The following is a 22,471-nucleotide window of genomic DNA, read 5'->3' on the forward strand; positions in this document are numbered from 1 at the left end:
ACCCCTAACATCCTGTCGTGAGGCAGATCAGCATCCAGGGAACAGGGAGGCTGTGAAGACTAAAAAAAAAAAAAAAAAAAAAGACAACCTCTACATACAGATTTAAATTCTCGTACTTCCATCCCACCTCATTGCGAATCACTGCTTTACTTTTTTTAGTACAATATATGTAATTTTTACATGTGAGGTATTTCAAATAACTTCTAAATTTAGAAAAGTTTGATTAGCAAAGGCATAGTTTTAGTAAAGGATGTAATTTTTTTTCAGTTCATTGAAATCCTAAAAGCAGTTAAATTCCAGTCCAGGTAGTTTTTACCTGATACGCTGTCTTTCCGCTGGTGGCTCAGCCAGGTGTTCGTTCCCAGGTGCCCCAATGAGAAAATCCGTCTGTATTTCTTTACATATTTTAGGCATGGAATATCAACTTAATCCGTTTGGTCTTTTGTAAAAATAAGAACACATTTCTATATGATAAAACGTTAGTTAACTTTACCTATAAGCCGGGAACTATAATAAATATATCACAATTGATCCTCTTATAATGGCAAGTTATATTACGACTGTCCTTGGCTCCACAGTGACCTTGTCTTGCGATTCTCAAAATTCACTTGAGAATCACCTGGGGGAAGTTTTAAAGTCGTGCAGATTTCGCGTCCCACCGCCTTCAACTGAGAAGCACCGAGCGTTGCTTTGGTGAGTAAGACACAGGAGCTATGCAACCGACGACTGGCTTCGTGGGGTGCCCACTAGCGAGCTTGGCATTTATATTTATACGTTTTTAGCGAGCTTGGCATTTATACGTTTATACGGAGGCGGCAAGAGCAGCAGTCGAACGTCAGTGCTGAGAAAGAAAAAAGAAAAAAAACCGATTTGACTTCCCTGACCGGAAATCGAACCCAGGTTTAGGAGGTAACGAATCCTAGTCCCTATACCACAAGACACAGGAGTTGAGAGTTTGCAGGTAGCACCCCTAGAAAAAGATCTTAGGACTGACTCAAGCCTGTGCTAGAAAATTTCAGGGACGACTGAAGAAATGCTTTTGAAGTGTTGGGTGTGGTGACTGCTGCCTGGGTCAGAGGATGGCAGGAGGCTTTCATGGCTGGAAAGTTGGAGAAAAGATTGTCACAAGTCAAACCAGGGGAGGGGAAAATCATTCTTGCAAACTTTTTGTCACTGACTCCCTCTGACCACAGGGGTTTCTCATATTTCTTTTGTTGTTCAGAAATCTGTGTGCCTCTCTCGCTTCTGCAGTTTCCCCCAGGGTTTACTGAGGAGATGCCAAGGCATATGAAGATTGCCCAGGAGCAGAAGCTCAGAAGAGACAAGGATCTTCTCCAGAGCCAACAGGGAAAGCCTTCCCCTAGAGCCTGCACTCTGAACTCAGACTTCTAACCTCCTAAACTGTGAGAAAATAAAATTCTGTTTGTTAAAGCCACCCATGTGTGGTATTTGTTATAGCAGCACTAGGTAACCAAGACAGTGCTGCTATTGTTTGTTACCCTTCTCTTCTTAATTCACTAATACCTTTCCCACAATGGAGGCTCTAGGGCCACACCCTCCCTCACCAGATCATTTCACCTCCAACACCTTTGAGAAGATGAGGTCATTTGACCTTGCCATCATTTTCCACAAGGTATTTGGGGGTCTGGGATACTACTCACAGAGATATTCGAATCCTTCCAGTCACACTCTCTTACTCCAGCCTCTACAGTCCTTAACTTCTCTGTTATCTCCTCCTTCCCCATTTGCTTCCTGAGACAATAAGGTGTAGTTCCCAGAAGACCAGAAATGGTGTGAGAGCATCAGGGTTGCAGACTCATCCTTGTTGGTAATTCGTGTTCCGTCTTAAACAACAACAACAAAAACTCATTGCCATCAAGTCGATGCCGACTCATAGGCAAGTCATATTTACTTAGCTTCAGTCTCCTACCTTTAAAACAAGGTTAATAATTCCCTTATAGTAAAATTTAATTAAATGCAATAAAGAGTGTGAAAGTGCATTATAAATATAGTGCTGGGCAATGTAAGGTGCATTTTTATTGTTTTGAGCATCCTTGTTTCCCTTATCTTGGCCAAGTCTGTGTTGTAGAGGAAAAACATCACAAAGTCTAGTAAAGCAAAAGAAAGTTTTATTCGGCATATAGTCAAAAGGACGAAAGTGAGAAACAGACAACCGTGCTACCAGAGCCATGTCTGCCCCAGTCCAAGGAAATATCACAGAACAGACAAAAGCGGGAAAACGGACAAGCATGCTGCTACAGCCATACCTGCCCGAGTCCAAAGAACAGTTACAGAGCCATCAGTATATATTAACATTACAGATGGGCAAAACCATTGAAAGTTTAGCCTTTTCAGGTTGGCTAGAAACTGTGATCATACATTTTGAATTGTCTTTCTTAACAATCATTGGTACAGGTTTCAGTAACGACAGTCAGGAGGGTCTTCATTGGTCCAACAAATTTCTATTCACTAAATGCTAATAGAAAAAGATACGAGTGGAAAGTCTTTTGTGTGTTTGATCGGCTTTATGTGAAAGTTTCCCTAAAAGATATTTTCCAAGATAATCTTAGCTATTGTCTTTATATCTCAGGGCCCAGTTGATGTGTCATTGTGAGTCCTTGTGAGCCCAGCTTCAGCTGGGTCACATTCTCTATGCTCAAGGAGAGAGAATAATAACTCCAATATTATTTCCTAAATCATCTGTCACTCGCCTCTTCCTACCTGTAGTTATCGCTCGCTCGTCCCACGGCAGGGTGCACGAGCTAAGTGCCAGTGGGTGACCTGATCCCTGGGCTGACTGTGCTTCCTGCCAAGAGTTCCTTAGGGGACTACAGGATCGGGAACACTCCATCAGGAGCATTTGAGGAAGGCTGCAACCCTGCCCCCACGAATTTAGGTGTTTTTTTTTTTTTACCAGCAGCGACACTGACTGGAGCCCCCAAAGTGCTGGAAGTTTCCTGAGTAGGCTCTATCGAGTTCACCTTGTGCTGTAGCCACGATTCCTCGCTAGCAGCCGCAGACTGACGGAGCTTTTCCGGTTAGTCCCTGGCACACTGGTGAAACCCAGCTGCGGTTAGTCGGCCTAGGTACATTTCTCCTGAGCGGAGGACACTGTGACGAGCCACTACATTTCAAGAGTAGTTTGCGACAAAGCGGCATTCGGCTGGTTTCCGTAGTGTAGTGGTTATCACGTTCGCCTCACACGCGAAAGGTCCCCGGTTCGAAACCGGGCGGAAACAATCGATGTTGGTTTTTTTTTTTTTTTAATTCCCCCCCCGCCCCGGTTCCATTGGAATCCCGTAGAAGAACCCGGCAAGATCATGGTGAGAGCCTAGACCCCTTCCTCCCCGGGTCCGAGGCGGCTTGGAAGGACACAAGCACAGACCGAGCGGGTCGAGCGGCCCACAACTACGAGCCGCGAGCGGCGGCGGACCAGCGCACCCCTGGCGGTGGTGGCTGTTGGTAGCTCTGTCCCTCGGGAACAGTGAGACTTTGAGTCCCGTCCGGCCCCTTCAGTTTCTGTGTAGTGTCTTTTCTAACACCAGGAAGGCGCTCTTCTCAGGTTGGGAGCTGGAAATGGCCGCTTAGTGAATGAAGTCCTTGGTTCAGACCCCGACCAGGAAGGACCAAGTTCTGGTTCAGGGCCAGGTCCTGAAAGGTGGGTCTCTTTTTCAGATCCTGCTCAGGCTCTGGCCTCTTGGGCTAGGACTGCGACGGGTCCTGTCCGCCGGTCTCCTGGAGACAATTAGCAAACCTATATCGAGGCCCAACCGTGCCAGGTGATCATCTCTCTTTAAACTGATGGCGGGTCTCCTTGACCCAGTAGTCCAGAGGAAGTAAGGGAAAGTGGTTGAGAAGCTACAATCACACGTCGCCCAGCTCTATCACCCCCACCAAATCTGCCTTTACTGTATTTCTTTTCGCTATTTAAGCAGTCCCTGTCCATCCAGTTCTCAGTCGTGAAAATTGATAATTCTTTCTCCCTCCCTTCTCTCAGTCTCTCCCCAGCGGGTTCTAAATCAGGTGGAAACAAAGTATATTTTCTTTTAATTAAAAAATTATACTCACGACTCAACCAAAAAAGGTCAATTTGAACAGACACTTCACCAAAGAAAATACACAGATGGCAAATAAGCACATGAAGAGATGTTCAACTTCATTAATCATTCAAATTAAAATTACAATGAGATACCACTACACACGTACTAGAATGGTTAAGATTAAAATGACTGATCATACCAAGTTGCCTAAAAATGTGGATGAAACGGCACCCATACACTACTGGTGAGAATGTAAAATGGTACATCCACTTTGGAAAACAGTTTGGAAGTTTCTGAAAAAGTTGAACTATAACGATATGACTCAGCCGTTCAACTCCTGTTTATCAAAGTGCAAATAAAGCATATATGTTCAAAGACTTATACATGAATGTTATAGCAGCTTTAGTTGGAATAGCCAAAACCCAGAAATAACCCAAATGTCCATCAACAGGTAAAAGATAAATTGTGGTATATCCACACAGTGGAATACTATTCATCTAAAAAAAAAAAAAAAAAGTGCCTGCTATATGATTCCATCTATATAAAATTCTAGAAAATGAAAACCAATCTATAGTGACAGAAAGCAGATTCATGCCCTATGGGACAGTTCTACTCTGTCCTATAGGGTCCCTGTGAGTTGGAATCAATTTGAAGGCAGTGGGTTTAGGGATGGGGAAGCAGACAGGCAGACAATAGGGAGGGATTAGAAAGGGACACAGGATATTTTGGGGGGGTGATGGATATGTTCATTATGTTAAATGTAGCAGGGCTGCGTTCTGGCTTTCATTGACTAGCCACTTGTACCTTTGTGAGCCCTTTCCTTGATAAAAAAAAAAAAATATTTGTAATGTTAAAAATATTTTAAAATATATTAATTTTTTATAGCTGTATTGGTATAAAGATTATTAATATTACACATTAATGTGTTCTCTTCAATCTAAAAGAAAGTTATTTTTTTATTTTGAACTTAAAGGATTTTGAATTTAAAAGAAGTTAAAATATTTTTGTGGACCCCCCTAAAGGTATCATGGGCATTATACCTACTGTACCTAGTGGGTAAGTTGGCCCTGGATTGTGATGATAGCTCCACAGGTGTACATATGTGCTAAAACTTAACAACGTGCACATTTTAAATATGTCCAGCTCATCATATGTCAATTATGCATTAATAACCAAAAACCAAAAACTCATGGCATCAAGTCGATTCTGACTCGTAGCAACCCCATAGGACAGAGTAGAACTGCCCCATAGGGTTTCCAAGGAGCAGCTGGTGGATTCAAACTGCTGACCTTTTGGTTAGCAGCTGAACTCTTAACCACTGTGCCACCAGGGCTCCACAACTTAATGTAGCTATTAATTTTTTTTTTTTTATTTCCTGGAAAAAAGTAGACACACATTGTGAAGCGTGTTCTGGAGACTCATATAAATACATATTTTAAAGTTTTTTTTTTTAACAATTTTTTAAGAAAAAATTATATTCACAATATTAAATAATTTTTGGGTGGACCTCAGGTGTAGCGTAAATGTCACTTCATTGCCCTCTCTCCACATGGGTGGATGTAAGAATTCTCTCATGTTTTATTTATTTTTGTATTAATTTATTATTTTCTTTTATCTCCATTTCCTACTCCTACTCCTTCCCTAATGTATCTTGACATGTATCTTGAATTTATACGTATCCTTGTAAAATATGTAGTTGCTTTATGTGTAGTTATTTCTTAATTTTGCACATAATTTTTCTACTGAGCATTGTGACTTTATGGTCTACCCATGTTATGGTGTTGCACATCTAGTCCTTTGTTTCTAACTGCTGTGTATAATTCCATAGTAGACACCCATTCCATTTTCTTTTTCCCAAGGTGGACACCAGGGTATCTCCCAATCCCTGTTCAGTGCAGTGAATTACTTAATATGGCCCTTCTAGCAATAGTCTTTGTAGCTGCCACCAAATGACTGGGTTGGTGTTGCTGTGTTAGGTGCTGTTGTTTCTGACTCGTAGCGACCCTATGTACAACAGAACAAAATACTGCTCATCCTGCACCATCCTCACAATCGTTGTTATGCTTGAGCCCATTGTTGTAGCCACTGTGTCAGTCCATCTCATTGAGGTTCTTCCTCTTTTTCGCTGAGCCTCTACTCTACCAAGCATGATGTTCTTCTCCAGGGACTGGAGAGACATGGATAACAGGTCCAAAGTATGTGAGATGAAGCCACGCCATCCTTGCTTCTAATGAGCATTCTGGCTACTTCTTCCAAGGCAGATTTGTTTGTTCTTTTGGGAGTATACGGATGAAGTGCTTGTGGCCTACCAAGAGGATTGGGTAGCTTGCTAATAATGTAAATAAGGTTCATGGCACCCTTGTAGGGGTGGGACCATGCAAATAAGGTATATGGGACCCTAATGAGGGGATTGGTCAGTTTTGCCATCCCGCTAGGCTTAAAGGGAGTCAGGAGGAGCGAGAGAGAAGCCGTAACACAGAAGACAGCAAGAGAAGGCGGCGCAGCAGTAGCAAAAACGATAGCAGCATGAGACGCTAGGAACCAGAAGACCGGCTTGAGACGGCTACGGTGGGGATTGCCGACCCACAGAGCTAAGAGCCGTAACATTTGCCAGAGAAATTCCCCAGCAGGGCCTGGCAGCAGAGAGAAGAAGCTGTCCAAATCGAAGAACTGCATCCTGAGTTGTTCCTGTTACTTCCAAGTTGATCCCGACCCCAAGTTGTCCCCTGTTACTTCCCTAATAAACCACTTAAGGGTAAGCATGGTTCGTGAGTTCTGTGAGAAGCTGCAGTGAATTACCAAACCCAAACACGGGAGGGAGAGTACTGAGTAACTGATGTAGACATGATGGAGTGAGTACAGCAGTTCGGAAAAGTTGGACATTTGGCACATCTTTAACCTCCGCCTCATAGGAACCAGCTTTGTGCTGATCCTTATAAAAGAATTTATTCATTGAAATACTGAGAAGCTTGGTGGATTGTCCAAGGCCATAACCAGTTGGTGATAGAACTGGACCTAAGAATAAATGTCTTCACAGAAAATGATACTCGTGAAGAGTGTGCCTCTTAGCTCAAGTAGATACAAGAGACTAAACAGGCAGCTTCTGTCCGGAGGGGAGATGGGCAGGCAGAGAGGGTTAGGAGCTGGTTGAATGGACATGGGGAATCAGGGGTGGAAAGGAGGAGTGTGCTGTCACAGTATAGGGAGAGCAATTAGAGTTACATAACAATGCATGTATAAGTTTTTGTATGGGAAAAATTAAAAAAATTTTAAAAAATGTCTTCAGTCTACTCTTTCAGGGTTTAAATTTTTTTAAAAATATTTTTATTATGAAAGAAATATGTGCTAATTTGTAACCAATCAACTCAGAAATGTACGAGACCTTCTTAAGCAAGAAAAACGAAACAAAACAGAGGAGTCATAAAGGAAAAGACACATATAACTACTTTATTTTAAATTAGAAGAAATATAAATAAATAACATAAAGTAAAAAGACTAGAAACATGCTCAGAGAAATAATTCCAATACATATGACTGTATATTACTGGTGGAAATATTAATCACTATAAAAAAAATTAAAGTTATTAAACTAGAAACAGAAATACATACTAGAAACAGAAATACATACTCACTTTTGCCCAGCAACTCCATTTTTAAGAATCTTGTCTACTGAAATAAAACCATTGGTACATAAAGCCAAATGTACAAATATGTTCATCACAACATTGTGGTGACAAAACAGTGGAAAGATTTGAATGTCCATTAATAAGGGAATGATTGAATAGATTATATCTCTACTATGGGATATTAGGCAGTTACTTAAACGGATGAGCTAAATCATACATATATGTACATATATATATACACAAATATATATATACTCATCTTGTTCTATTTTATCGGGCATTTGCAATTCCTTTTGGCTATTTAGCCTCTGAATCTACTTCCATAGCTATGGTAGCATAGCTTGTGGAATCCCCCACCTTATAAGACAGCTTTCCTCCCACCATAGAAACTAAAAATGCCAGATAATTCCATTGCAGCTGGAAACTCTGCAGATTAGCACTTTCAAGACCCATGGGACATACAGTATCCCACCCACTTTTTATGCCTCTGGAGTTCTTTGGAGAGGGGTAGCCCCATGTTAATGCATTTAGCCTCAAGGTGGGAGCCTTTTGAAATGCGTGAAACTCAAAAGTTCTGAGTGGGAGCCTCATTTTTGTGTAGATTGAGCATTGTCTTAGGTGATACCTCCTGGACGTGTGGATTTTCTAAACTTTTGACAGATTTGCCTTTATTTCTGTGAGATAAGCCTTCTCACAATGTTTGCCAGTTATATGTTCTTGTGGAGGAGCTCTGGCGGCACAGTGGTTAAGTGCTCAGCTGCTAATCGAGTGGTCAGCAGTTTGAACCCACCAGCAGCTCCAAGGGAGAAAGACGTGGCAATCTGTGTCCTTAAAGATTTACACCTTGGAAACCCTATGGAGCAGTTCTACTCTGTCCAATAGGGTCGCTATGAGTTGGAATAGACTTGATGGCAGTGAGAAATGGGATGTTCTCGTGAGAATGTACTTATCACGAAAATAAGCTATTGCCAGTCTTGGTTCCGTCATGGTGGTCGTTTTCTCCTTTATGCCACTGTTTCCAGGTGTTACTGACTCCCTTCTTTTCTAGCTTCTAAATAGTAAATAATTCCTTTCCAGTAAGGAACAATGGATTGCAGTGGTACTTTTCTCAAGAGACTGGAACCCCTGTAAGTTATTCTTACCCCGAATTCAACCTTAGGCACAATCATTGCTTCCACATGTAGCAGGTGGACTGCCCCACTGTGAGCAGTTCTCTAGTATTCCAGGGCAGCTTTCTGCTTCTTAGCTGTCAGCACTGCCTTTGCAGTAAGGAAGAGTGCCTTGTACCAGGTTTTGAAAAGTTTCATGAAAAATAATAAAAAAGCTAAGAAGAAGGAGAACGTACGTGCAGTGATTGCCAGGTGCCTTCAGGTTTTACCTCACGGTTTGCAAATCTTCAAGAAATAAAATTTAAAAAATGGTTTTATCATTGACTCATGTCGGCAGGATTTACATCATCCACAATCTGCTGGGACATAAGTGATCCCAGACAAGGGGTATCAAAATCCATAACTCATAACAAAAATTCTGAATTGGTCCTTTAACCAGCATGCCTTCATTAGTGAAAACACACAGTATCATCAAAACATTCAAAGGAGAAAATAGTTACGTCTTAAAAGGGTTAGATGCACCAGTCCCACACGCTGAATTGGAAGCAAGTGAGGGGAGAAGCAGGGAAGGCACTGAATGCTTCCTGGCGAGGGTCACGGCGACAGGGGCAGCTTTACTCGGTTTCTGGAGGCGGCAGTGACATGACTCTAACAGCAGCATCCGCTGTCTGGCACCCAGGACGGGTCACATGAGTTGTGGGGCCCAGTGCAAAATGAACATGCAGGGCTCCTTGTTCAAAAATCATTGAGAATTTTAAGATGACAACGCAGAATAGTAAATCAAGAGCAGGCCTTCTAGTTCAGGGCCCTGTGAGCCAGCCCTGTCAGCACCGGTGAGTCAGACTTGGAAGCTGCAGCGGTTGTGCCCAGCAGGGGTGGCAGTTGAGCGTGGCAGTTCTATGGGGTGATTTTAAGTTATTCTTGACTGCCAGGAGTAACTTAAACTCCAAGTTTAATTAATTCTCCAGACTTCCCAGAAATTATATGAACTACCCAATTTCCTTTAGTAAGTTACTTTTTGCTTAATCAGCCAGTGTTGGTTTGTGTGGCTTGCAGTTAAGGAAGCTGATACCTTAATGATGTATTAAGTGAAAAAGGCAAGTTAGAGAGTAATGTGTTTAATACAAGAAAAGAAAATGATCAGGAAGACTACATAACAAGCCCTTAAGATTATTTAGTGACAAAAACTGTTTCCTGACGTATTCTCCCCCTATTTTCCCACGGTCTCTCTGAATAAAAACTGTATATTCTAGTCTCGTTTGCAGCTAGGTATGACCATGTGACTAAGATCAGGCCAATGAGATGTAAGTGGAAATATCTTTGTTTGACAGTGTATTAATTTCCTAGGGTGCTACAACAAAGTATCACAAAGTATGTGCCTTAAAACAACAGAAGTTTATTGTCTCACAGTTCTGGAGCCTGGAAGTTTGAATTCTGGGTGTTGGCCAGACCATGTTCTCTCAGAAGGCTCTGGGGGAAGGTGCTTTCTTCTCTCTCCCAGCTTCTGGTAGCTCCAGGCCTTCCTTGGCTTACACCTGCAGCATAACCCCATCTCCGCCTCTGTGGCCACATGGCTGTCTGCCCTCTGTGTGTGTCTTTTCTCCTCTTTTATAAGAACGCTACTCATATTGGATTAGGACACACTCTACTACAGTATGACCTCATGTTAACTGATAACATGTTCCAAGACCTTATTTCCAAACAAGGTCACATTCACAGGTACCGGGGATTAGACCATATCTTTTTGGGGGGGCACAATTCAATCCATAACAGATACTTTCAAGGACCTGCTATGTGACCTTTGGATCCACTGCCATCTTGGGTTATGAGGAACAGGGTTCCACCCTTGGGGTGGAGGAAGCGTGACTTGGCAGGATTCTAAGACCCTGAGGTCTTCCAGCAGCAGAGCTGCACTAACAACCGTGGACTGCATACCTCCAGCTTTTTTTAAAAAATTATGGTAAAATATATATCACAAAAAATTTGCCACTTCAACCACTTTTAAGTGTACAATTCGGTGGCATTAATCACAGTCACCATGCTGTGCAACATCACCACTACCCAGTTCCAGAAATTTCAACACCCCAGTACCCATTAGGCAATAACTCCTCATTTCTTTCCTCCTCCCAATCCCCGATAACCACTAAAAAACTTCTCTATGTGTTTGCCTATTCTAGCTATTTCATATAAGTGGAATCACACACTATTTGTCCTTTTGAGTCTGACTTATTTCACTTAGCATGATATTTTCAAGTTGCATCCGTGTCATAGCATACATCATAACTTCATTTCTCTTTATGGTTGAATAATATTCCATTGTATGTATATCCCACATTTCGTTTATGCATTCATCTGTTGGACATTTGGGTTGTTTCCTCCTTTTCACTGTTGTAAATGCTGCAACGAACTGCAACAAGATCCAAGTATCTCTTTGAGCCCTGCTTTCAATTCTTTCGGGTATATGCCTAGGAATGGAATTGCTGGGTCGTATGATAATTCTTCAATTTTTTGAGGAACCACCAAACTGTTTTTCAAAGCAGCTGTGAATGAGGGTTCCTACCTCTGGATTTTTACATGGGAGCAAAATAAACATCTATATACTTTTTTGCCACCCTTACTTTGCATTTTTTGTCACTTGCAGCCACATCGTTATTAACTATTTTTTTTCCCGAGGATGAGATTGGAGTGGCATGTGTGTGTGTGGACGTTTCTTTGTACATCTATGTATTGTTTGATTTATTAGGATAAGAATGTATTCATTCATAATTTAAAAAAAAAGAAAAAGACTCCTGAAATTGCAGCTAAAAGACCTAGATTCTAAGTCTAGCTCCAATATTATTTGCTATGGCTTTGGGCAAATCATTAAGTCTCTCAATATCTTAATTTTTAATATTTTCCAAATGAGAGAAAATAATTCACATATTCTCTTAAAGTAGTTCCAAAAGGCAGACGAGAGCAACAATGTGTATGACATGTGGAGTTTTGCAAAATTTGGGCTCAGAAAGTTCCTTCAGGTGCTCCATGAAAAGTAAGTCCACCGGTCAGAGAGACTGAGGAAATGCTGTATGTTACATCCCTCTCCCACTCTTGAAGAGTCTCAGTGCGTGTTAGGAAATTAAACATGCAGAAGTTCCACAGAAAAGAAACCTGCTTCATTTTTTTCACCCAACCAGATTAAATGCGAATTAGACATTTAAGATCCCAGGGCCTGGGCGTTCAGTAACAGGCCAGTTTGGAGGTTTGCAGACTAGCTGGGTTTGTAAACTGGCTTTGCAACTTACTAGCTGGGAGATCTTGGTCACGTTGTTGTTGTTGCTAGCTGCCATCAAGTGGATTTCTGACTCATGGCGACCCCATGTGTGCAGAGTAGAACTGCTCCATAGGGTTTTTCAAGGCCCCTCTGGGTGGGTTCAAACCATCAACCTTTCAGCTAGTAGTCGAGTGCTTAACTGTGTGCACCAGCCAGGGACTCCTTGGATCAGGTTTCTGAGTCGTGACCCCATGTGACAGTAGAACTGCTCCATAGGGTTTTCTAGGCTGTAATCTTTACGAGAGCAGATCACCAGGTCTCTCTCCCACGGAGCCGCCGGTGGGTTCAAACTGCCGACCTCCTGCTGTTGCACCACCAGGGCTCCTTGGCCAGATTAGTTACCCTTTATATGCTTCAGCTTTCTCATACGTAAAAAGTACTATTATTATCCCCATCTTACAAGGAGTTGCAAAAATACAACATTTTAATTGCTCAAAAAAAAGGATGAGGAGGATGTGAGAGATAACTAGCCTTTTTAGGAAATGACAACCCTGTGACAAAGGAAACAGGAAAGGCCTGAGGTAGGTTGTTCTCAAGCAGGAGGAATGAATAATGACTGAGTGACCAAGGCATGTAAAGAGGAACGACACAGAGGCTCTGGAGAGAAGTGTTCCTCCCGGCCCTTGTTAAAATGAGACACCAGATCTCGTCCCAGCATGTCATTGGTACCTAGTTTCATTACTCCTTGATGGCCTTCAGTAACGTACACACTACTTTTTTTTACTTTAGAAATTATGACCTGGGGCTGGCCTTTAGCAACCAACATGTTTGGGCAAAGAGACATCCTTTCTCCCTGACCTACCTTCATTGCTGAAGGACTCCTAGAGAAATGGCATGACACATTTTGCATCCAGGAAGGGCAACCACACCTTGTTAGCCCAATTTTTTTCTTCCAGAATTTCAATGTGTCTGGAAATTCACCTCTTAAAGGGAGGAAGTATAGGTGGACAAAAAAAGGTGTGGAAATTGGCAAAAATAATTATTCAAATGGGTAATTTCCTGGACCGCATTCTCAAGCTAGGTATGTAAATGAACAGGACCTCAGAGCTGAACTAAGGAATTAGGTTTTATAGGATCAGAAAATTAATTTAGGAAAGTGGTTTATTTTTATACTTACTGTTAATTTCTTTTTGTACTGATAATGTTGAATTTTACCTGAACTCTGAGATACTGGGAAACAGTGGTTAAAGAAATCCCTCTACCCTTTGTGTTCAGGAAATGGCTTACTGCAAATAACCACCCTACCTACTGACTTAGATAAGACTCAGGGATGACCCCTTGTTCACCTATGACAAAAACCCACTGCCGTTGAGTCAATTCCTACTCATAGCGACCATATAGGACAGGGTAGAATTGCTCCATAGGGTTTCCAAGGCAGTGATCTTTATGGAAACAGACTGCCACAATCTTTCACCTGTGGAGCAGCTGGTGGGTTTGAACCGCTGACATTTCAGTTAGCAGCTGAGCACTAACCGCACCATCAGGGCTCCTTAGGCCAGACATAAACCAAAAAAATAACACCCTGTTGCCACAGAGTCGATTCTGACTCACAGTGACCATATAGGACAGAGTAGAACTACCCCATGGGGCTTCCAAGGAGTGGCTGGTGAACAGAACTGCTGATCTTTTGGTTAGCAGCCAAGCTCTTAACCACTGAGCCACCTGGGGCCAGACACAGACCCTCCAAATTCCCATTCCTTGCCTCATAAATGAGTAAGTAAATTGCTTGTCTCCAATGATGACTCAGAAACAAAGTGCTTTGTAACCAAACTTTCGTTAAGCTTCTCGCCTTCCCCCAAGTCCCTGAACTTTGGCCCACCTTCAGCCTAAGCCAACATACAACGCCTCCTTACGAGCCCCTTCTGGAGAATAAGCTGATCTCAGCGTAAAACATTCTGATTTACTATCTGGTGGTGTCACTCTTTTATTCCACTTCCCCACACCTGGGTTTCTTAGTGCTCAGTCCCTATGAAACACTTTTTCCCCATCTCTTGGAGTCGATCTTTGATCTTAATGTCAGTGTTATGCCTATGACAACAGACCTTTCCTTTCTGAATAAAGCCTTTATCAAACTCTGCATTTGTTTTTATTTGATAGTACTTTCATAGAAAATCGTAAAGGGGTTGGTGGATTCATGCTGAGGTGGCAACCAACAAACGTTCTCTGCAGAATGTAAGACCACAGTATGACAGGGAATGGGGAAGAATGGCATATACTTTTAGAAACTGGAGATGTTAGGAAAGGTTCTAGTCTAAAAGCTTTCCTCCTAAGTGAGTTCTCCATTGAGTTATTTCCATTATGGGAGGTCACATGAAACCTACGGTAGCTCAGGACACAAGGTCCCTCCCATCACACCCCCAGAGGCTACTTTCAATGTGGGCTAGTCTCTGCCCCTCTCTACCAGGAACTGAAGAGACTGTGCTACTACCTTTCCCCTTGTCAATCTCTGAGAAGGCAAAGCTTTCAACATCTGACCTCGAGGGTGGGTGTCCGTGAAAGCCCTGAGGGATGGGAGGTGTGCCTGGAGTTCACCCCCATTCTACTTTATCTGGCTCAGGAGAATTGCTCTTCAACCCCTGTTGTTTTTAGGTGCCGTTTAGTCCGTTCTGACTCATAGCAACTCTGTGTACAACAGAACGAAACACTGCCTGGTCCTGTGCCATCATCAGGATTGTTGTTATGCTTGAGCTCATCGTTGCAGCCACTGTGTCAGTCCGTCTCGTTGAGGGTCTTCCTCTTTCTCGCTAAACCTCTACTTTACCAAGCATGATGTCCTTCTCCAGGGACTGATCCCTTCTGATGACATGCCAAAGTATTTGAGACGAAGTCTCGCCATCCTTGCCTCTTAGGAGCATTCTGGCTGTACTTCTTCCAAGACAGATCTGTTCTTTTGGCAGCTCATATTATATTCAACATTCTTCACCAGCACCACAGTTCAAAGGCATCAATTCTTCTTGGGTCTTCCCTATTCATTGTTCAGCTTTCGCGTGCATATGAGGTGACCGAAAACCCCTACTCATCACAATTTCTCACCATGGTTTTTCCCTACACCAGTGCCTTCTCAGAGCTATTTGTCTGAGTTCACAGTGAAATCAGCATGTTAATAATCACTTCTTTTCTGGGCAGAGGTGGTGGGAATGAACCACCAACAAGAAGCTTTATTTCCTTCCCCATTGAGTTAAAATAACCCAAATCTTCTTGGCCCGAGAATCTCTCCTACCTCTAATCCCCTAAATTCCTTCCAAACCGTATCTCTGTCTCTGACTCACTGCTATCCCCTTGAACACTCTCTCCAATCACAGCCTCCTCCTCATGACTCTAATACCTATGTAATTTAAGGACTACGGTGGCAGGAGACAATGGGCAAAAGATTCCTTGCTTTGTGGTGCAGAGAGTGGGGAAGTAGGGAATGTTGTAAAACTAGTCTCCACTAGAGGGAGACTTAGTCTCAAGAAAGAAAACTGGATATGAAATTTGTGGTATTGAGAGTGTTAACTCGTTTGGAATCGGTAACTTTTACATTGTAGCCAACTATCGCTTTTTCTAAATAAATACTTTTTGTTGTAAAAATAAAGACAGAAGTCATTTGTTTCATATTTTAGGAATTGCTTTTCAGGTTACTTGTTTAATAATCATGTAAAATATTTACATGGTTCCAAAATCAACTCTACAAAACAAGGTATATTCAAAGAAGTTTACCTTCTATCCTTGTCCCCTCCACCTTAATTTTTCTCTCCCCCTAAAAGTAATAACTTTTACAGTTTATTCTTCCATCATTTTTATATAAGAAAACACACTAATTTGTATTTCTTCTTTTTAGATAAACAATAAAATACTGGGAGGGATGGCTGGTGTAAGAATTGGTAAAAAGGTTGGAGACAGGAGGTATGTCTGACCTCTGCCTCATAGCAATCAGCCTTAGGCTGTTGATGCTGATAATAATTTTCCTCCTGCCTTGTGAAATTAGACGAGGAGGTAGGCGGGTTGGCCGACGCTGCCACCGTGCCATTTTAACAACCATCAACATATTAGACTGCGTTTTTATTTTGCTTTTTTGCTGTTTTTGTTATTCTTATGTAATCAAATTTATCAGTCTGTATCTATGGATATATTTTTCTCTTTAGATCAATGAATATGATTATATTAATGGATCTCCTTATCCTGAACTATCCTTGCATTCCTAGAGTACCATCCACTTGGTCATGATATTTTTTTAATGTACTGTTGGATTTTGCTTGCTAATATTTTACATAAAATTTCTGCATCAATAGTAGTAAATGAGATTACCTATAGTATTCTTTTTTGTGGTAGTATTTGTCATGGTTCCAGAATTCAGGATGAAGGATCCACGCTACACACATTCATAAAATGAGTTTCGGAGTTTTCTTCTTTTGTCATGTTCTAAAAAGGTTTAAGAAGCTTAAGGACTTAGTTTTTAAGTTTGGTAGAATGTTCTGTGAAACCATCTGGGCCTGGTTTGTTTAGTAGGGGAGCTCTTTAACTAGTTTTTCTATCTCTTCTATGTTAGCTGGCCTGTTTACATTTTATTTCTACTGTTGTTGCCCTGGAGTGGATTCTGACTCATGGCGACCCCATGTGTGCAGAATAGAACTGTTCCATAGGTTTCCAAGGCTGTGATTTTTGGAAGGCAGATCATCATAGGTGTCAATTTTGTTAAATTGTTTTTGTAGAAAATTATTCATTTAATGTAGATTTCTAATTATATTTACATAGGAATTTAAAACAAATTTGTGTGTCTCTTCATTTCTAATTTTGTGTATTTGTGCTCTCTTCCCTCTTTATTAGTTTAGCTAAGAATTTATTTTTTCAAAGAAACATATTTGGATTTATTAGTTCTACCAGTTTTTTCCAAACTCATCAATTTCTGCATTTATTTTTATCAATCTCGTTCTCTGCTGTCTTTTGGTTTATTTTTTTCGTAACTTTTTCAGTTGTGATGCTTTTGCTTTTTCATTTTTATTGATATAGGTATTTAATGCTTTTTCCGATAGCTGCTTTTGCTGTTTCCTATAGATTGTTTTCATTATTATTGTTGTTTAAAAATTCTGCAATTTGTTTTGCATTTCCCCTTTTAACTAGGCGTGGTTTAATAGGACACTTTTAAATTTCTAGGTGGAAGAACCCTTTCGGTTTGTTGTTAATTTCTAACTACATTGTGACCAGTGATACTATTTGTATTATTATTTTTCTTTGGAATATATCAAGATTTTCTTTGTGGCCTAAGATGTGAACATGCCATATTTTTGTAGATTTTGTGAATGCTTTATAGGTATTTGAAAAGAAAAATGTATATTCTCTACTATCAAGGCTCAGAGTTTTATATATTTTAAATCTATCTTACGTTGTTTAGGTCTTCTATATCCTTACTAATTTCTTTTTCTCTTGGTCTACCTAGATCTATGTGTTAAAGCCTCCTATTATTAGTGTAAGGAGCCCTGGCGGTGCAAAGGTTAAGCGCTCAGCTGCTAATCCAAAGACAGGCAGTTCAGAACCCACCAGCCGCTCCCTCCTCGGAAGAAAGATGTGGCAGTCTGCTCCCGTAAAGATTACAGCCTTGGAAACCCTACGGGGCAGTTCTACTCTGTCCTCTAGGGCTGCTATGAGTTGAAATCGACTCAACGGCAACGGGTATGGCTTTTGGTTTATTATTAGTGTACTTCTATTTCTCCCTGTAAAAAGTGCTCTCCTTTATCTCATTTAATGCTTTTTAGTCAGAATTCTGCTTTCTTGGATAATCACAGTTGCAGCCTCTCCTTAAATTAAAAAATATATATATTTCTGGTACTTCTTTGACCAGTTGTTTATTTTTAGCATTCCTGAAGCTCCTTTAGATGTGTTTCACACAGCATAGTGTTGGACTTTGCTTTGTCAGTCAACTTGAAAATCATTTTCACACGTGAGGCAAGCCATTTACATTTATTGATATATAACACTATGTTTGGCCTCAAAGCTGTCTTACGGTTTCATGTTCTATTTCTACAGATTTAAGCTGATATATTTAAGTCTTTCATCATGCAGTGTGTCACTTGCTTCCCCAGTCCATTTTTTAGAACTCATCCTCCAGTATTTAGGATTTGTATTTTTTATTTAAGTTACCTTTATCCCAGTACTTTTATACAATATGTAAGTTATTATTACTTTTTTTGGCTACTCTCTATTGACGCAGTATGAGCAATACTGAAATTAACTAGTAACTCTTATTCTGCCATCATTTATTCTTAGTTATCTAAGTGTACATTTAATTCTCACCACTAGTCCTTATGCCGATGTCCCTTTAGCCATTTTGTTGCCTAAAGCTTCTTATCTAGATTCCTCAAAAGGTTGTTATCAAGAATATTCTTTTGTGGTGTAGGGAGGGATGTAATAGCTGTCTCCAGTAGAGAGAGCCTTAGTCTCAGGAAAGAAAATTATAATCTGAAACTTGTCATCTAGAGAGTTTTGAAACTACAGCTCTTGTATTTGTAGCCATTCATCTCCTGACTGATTACTATGTATGCAACTTGCAGAACTGTGTCTTCAGTATATAAGGAAACATACAAAAGGAAGGGGATATGAATAGCTCAAAGTTGTGTCTACGTATGTGTGGAAAGAAGCCCTGGTGGCGCAGTGATTAAGAGCTCAGCTGATAACCAAAAGGTTGGTGGTTTGAACCCAACAGTTGCTCTGCTCTGCCACTGAACTCTCATAGAGGGCTGAAGAGAGTGTAATCTCTATGGAAGGCAATTTGGCAATATCTATCAAAACGCACATGCTGTTTGACTTCACAGTTTCATTTTCTATAAATTTATCCTACAAATATACTCATTCACATGCAAAATGACACAGGTACAAAGTTATTCATTGCAGAGTTGCTGTAATAGCAGGTTTGGAAGCAACTAAATATTCAACAATAGGGAGCTGGTTAAATTATATCATCAATGTACTACTATGCAGCAGTAAAAAAAAGGGAGCTCTTCATGCACTAACATGTAATGAAATCCAAAGTACAAATTTTAACTAAAAAAATTAGTATGGCATGCTATAATTATCTATAAGGTAAAGGTGAGGGATAAAATACATATTTCTATTATTTTGTCTTATATATGCATAAAGTCTTTGGAAAAGTACACAAAAACTGGTTGTGGAAAAGGTATTACCAATTAAAAAAAAAAAAAGGCCCACTGGGTCGAAAAACAAGCAGGAAAACTTTATCTCGTATGATCTCTCTCACTTAAACTGACCATCGCTTTTTGGTTCTTTCCATCCTCTCCTATTATATTAGTTAGACTCACTTCCATTACAAGAAAGGGACAGGTCCAGCTTATGTGAGGACAGTGGTTCTCAACCAGGGAGCAGATCACGTTGGCTGGCTTGCCGAGAAATAAGAATAAAGCACTGCAGTGAGAAACAGGGATGAAGGAGAGAAACAAAAACACCTTTCTTTCTGACCATGTTCTATTTGCAGACTCTAGTACCCTGTGAGGTCCAGCTATACTTTCTATCTTTGGAATCTGTTAAATACTCCTATAACATCATAATAAATTTCCTTTTTTTGTTTTTTTTTTTTGCTTAAGGTAACCTAAATAGGTAAGTCCTCTTGCTGGGCAGTCCTGAGACAATAATAATGGCTAAAATTATTGAGCACTCACTATGCATCAGGCACACTACTAGGCACATTACATATGCTCAGGGCTCAAAACTAAGCTTATCCCTATTTCACATGCAAGGGCACTGAGACCCACAAAGATTACGTAACTTGTCCAAGGTCACACATTCATTTTAAACCCAGGCAATCTGACTCCAGAGCTCACGCTCTTAGCTTGTAACAGTAAGCCCCATGGTTGCCCTCACTTACGTCCAGTTTATACATTACCTTTAGCACCAAAGTAAATTTGCTCTTCAGTAGCAGAGAATCTCAATCCAAATAAAAGATTTCCTACTGGTCTAATTTCAGGCATCAGAGAACTGACATGAATGAGGAAAATATTTTGGGTGGTGCCTTTATGTGCCCTTCTATCCAAACTTTGGAAGAGTTAAATTTGATCCTGGTAAAAGACCATAAACTCTACCTGAAGTCAACCAGTTCATTTGAAGACAGACTAAAATTCACTAAGATTTTATCAGAAGTGTCAAACTGCCTGTTATTATTTCTATTGTAATTTCCTAGTGTCTGTGATTTTTTTTTTCCCAAAGGAAAAACATAAATTCATAACATGAAAAAATTTAACTGGAAGAATTTACACAAGACCAAGCCAGGGTTGCACCTTAGATTTTAGATTAAAGAGACAAGTAGCCTAAAATGGCCGCTCCTCCCTGCCCCAGAACAATGGGTTAAGGGATCTAGAAACGGATCCAAATATATTAGGGAATATGATAAATTGGCATTTCAAATCAGTGGGGAAAATATGGCTTATTTAATAAATGATGCCAAGATAAGTTAGGCATCTGGAGACAGACTTCAGCCTACTCACCAAAATAAATTCCAGCTGGAACAAAAATTTAAATATAAAAATGATACTATGAGTAAATTGTTTTTTAAATATTGCAATTTACAAAAAGCCATTCAAAGCACAACATAAGATCCAGAAGCACAGAAAGAAAGAGTAATAAAAGTGACTACATAAATATTAAAAATATCTACATGGCCAAAAAAAAGCTATGAACAAAATAAAACTAAATGACAAACTGTGTAGAAATGTTTGCAACGTATCTGACATAGGGCTAATTTCCTTAATATATAAAGAGTTCAAACAGATCAATAAAAATGATCAACAACCTAACAGCAAATGGCAAAAGACATGAAAGTCCATATTCGGGGGGGAAAAAAAAAAGAAATAGAAAAAAGGCTTATAAATATATGAAAAAATAACTCATAATTAAAGAAATGTAAACTTAAAACAATGATCCATCATGTCTTACCTACACCTTGAGGGGCAATATGCTATAATGGTTAAAATTGCTGGACCTAGAGTCAGATTACTTGGGATTAAATACTGACTCTACTGTGTAGGCCCCCAGTTTCCTTGGCTGGGGCTGTTGTAAGAACAAAGTGAGAATACATAATAAAAAACAATGAGAACTAGTATATAATAACTACTCAATTAACATTAGTTCTTACTATCAGACTGACAAAAATAGAAAAAATGCTGATAATAAACAATGATGTTAAGAGAGTGGAGAACTAAGCACTCTCATACAGGGTTGGTAGGAGTACAAACTGGTGAAGTATCTTTGAATGGTAATTTGACAATATCCACTAACATTTTAAATGCACAACTTTGCAGTTCACTTGCAGAATCTTATCCTACAGAGATATTTACAAAACGATACATAAAGATATATATAGATATATATATCATAAACATATATATAGATACAGATTTTCACTGCAGCAATATCTGTTAACAGCAAAAGACTGGAAATAACCTAAATGGGCATCCATATAGGACTAGATAAATAAATTATGGTGTTTCCTAAAATAGAATACTGTCATGAAAAAAGAATCCCCAAGATACTGAAAAATGCTTTACAAAACAATGTGGAGAACTTCCTAACCATTCATGTTAAAAATTATACACGTATATAACAAAGTTTATAAAGACAATGTTCTACATTCTATCTTGGTGAGTACCGTCTGGGGTCTTGAAGGTCTGTGAGCAGCCATCTAAGATATTCCACTGATCTCATCCCTTTGGGAGCAAGGGAGAATGAAGAGAACAGGATACAAAGAAAAGATCAGTTCAAAGGACTAATGGACCACAGCTTCCACGGCCTCCACCAGACTGAGTCCAGTACAGCTAGATGGTGCCCGGCTACCACCACTAACTGCTCTGACCGGGATAACAATAGAGGGTCCTGGACGGAGCTGGAAAAGGATGTAGAACAAAATCCTAACTCACACAAAAAAGACTAGATTTACTGGCCTGACAGACTGGAGAAACTCTGAGAGTATGGCCCCCGGACACCTTTTTAGCTCAGTGATGAAGTCACTACCGAAGTTCACCATTCAGCCAGGGATTGGACAGCCTCATAAAACAAAATGGGACTAATGAGGCACAGCAGTCCAGGGACAAGGACTAGTAGGCAGGAGGGGACAAGAAAGCTGGTGATAGGGAACCCAAGGTTGAAAAAGGACAGTGTTGACATGTGGTGGCGTTGTTAACCATTGTCACAGGGCAATATGTGTACCAACTGTTTAGTGAGAATTTATTTGTTCTGCAAACCTTTATCTAAGGGTACAAAAAAAAAATTATGTGAGATCAAATTGACAAGAGCAACTCAAAAGGTTTGATGGGAAGCCTAGGGGACAGTAAGTTGAAGATAATGGTGATGGAATAATTTGGAAAAGGATAGTGAAAATAGCAGCACACCTGGAAGAATGTAATC

General features: G+C 40.3%; 1 protein-coding gene and 1 non-coding gene across 2 annotated transcripts in view; both read left to right on the forward strand.

Annotated features, from left to right (window-relative positions):
• The window catches only part of CFAP126 (cilia and flagella associated protein 126), a 42,575-nt gene that overhangs the window by 14,415 nt on the left and 5,689 nt on the right, over positions 1-22,471 (forward strand). The window lies entirely within an intron of this gene.
• Positions 3,167-3,239, forward strand: TRNAV-CAC (transfer RNA valine (anticodon CAC)). The gene has a single exon. It is a non-coding gene; the product is annotated as a tRNA-Val (tRNA).

The sequence above is a fragment of the Trichechus manatus genome, unplaced genomic scaffold (assembly GCF_000243295.1).
Source record: "Trichechus manatus latirostris isolate Lorelei unplaced genomic scaffold, TriManLat1.0 scaffold00288, whole genome shotgun sequence".
Classification (NCBI taxonomy): domain Eukaryota; kingdom Metazoa; phylum Chordata; class Mammalia; order Sirenia; family Trichechidae; genus Trichechus; species Trichechus manatus.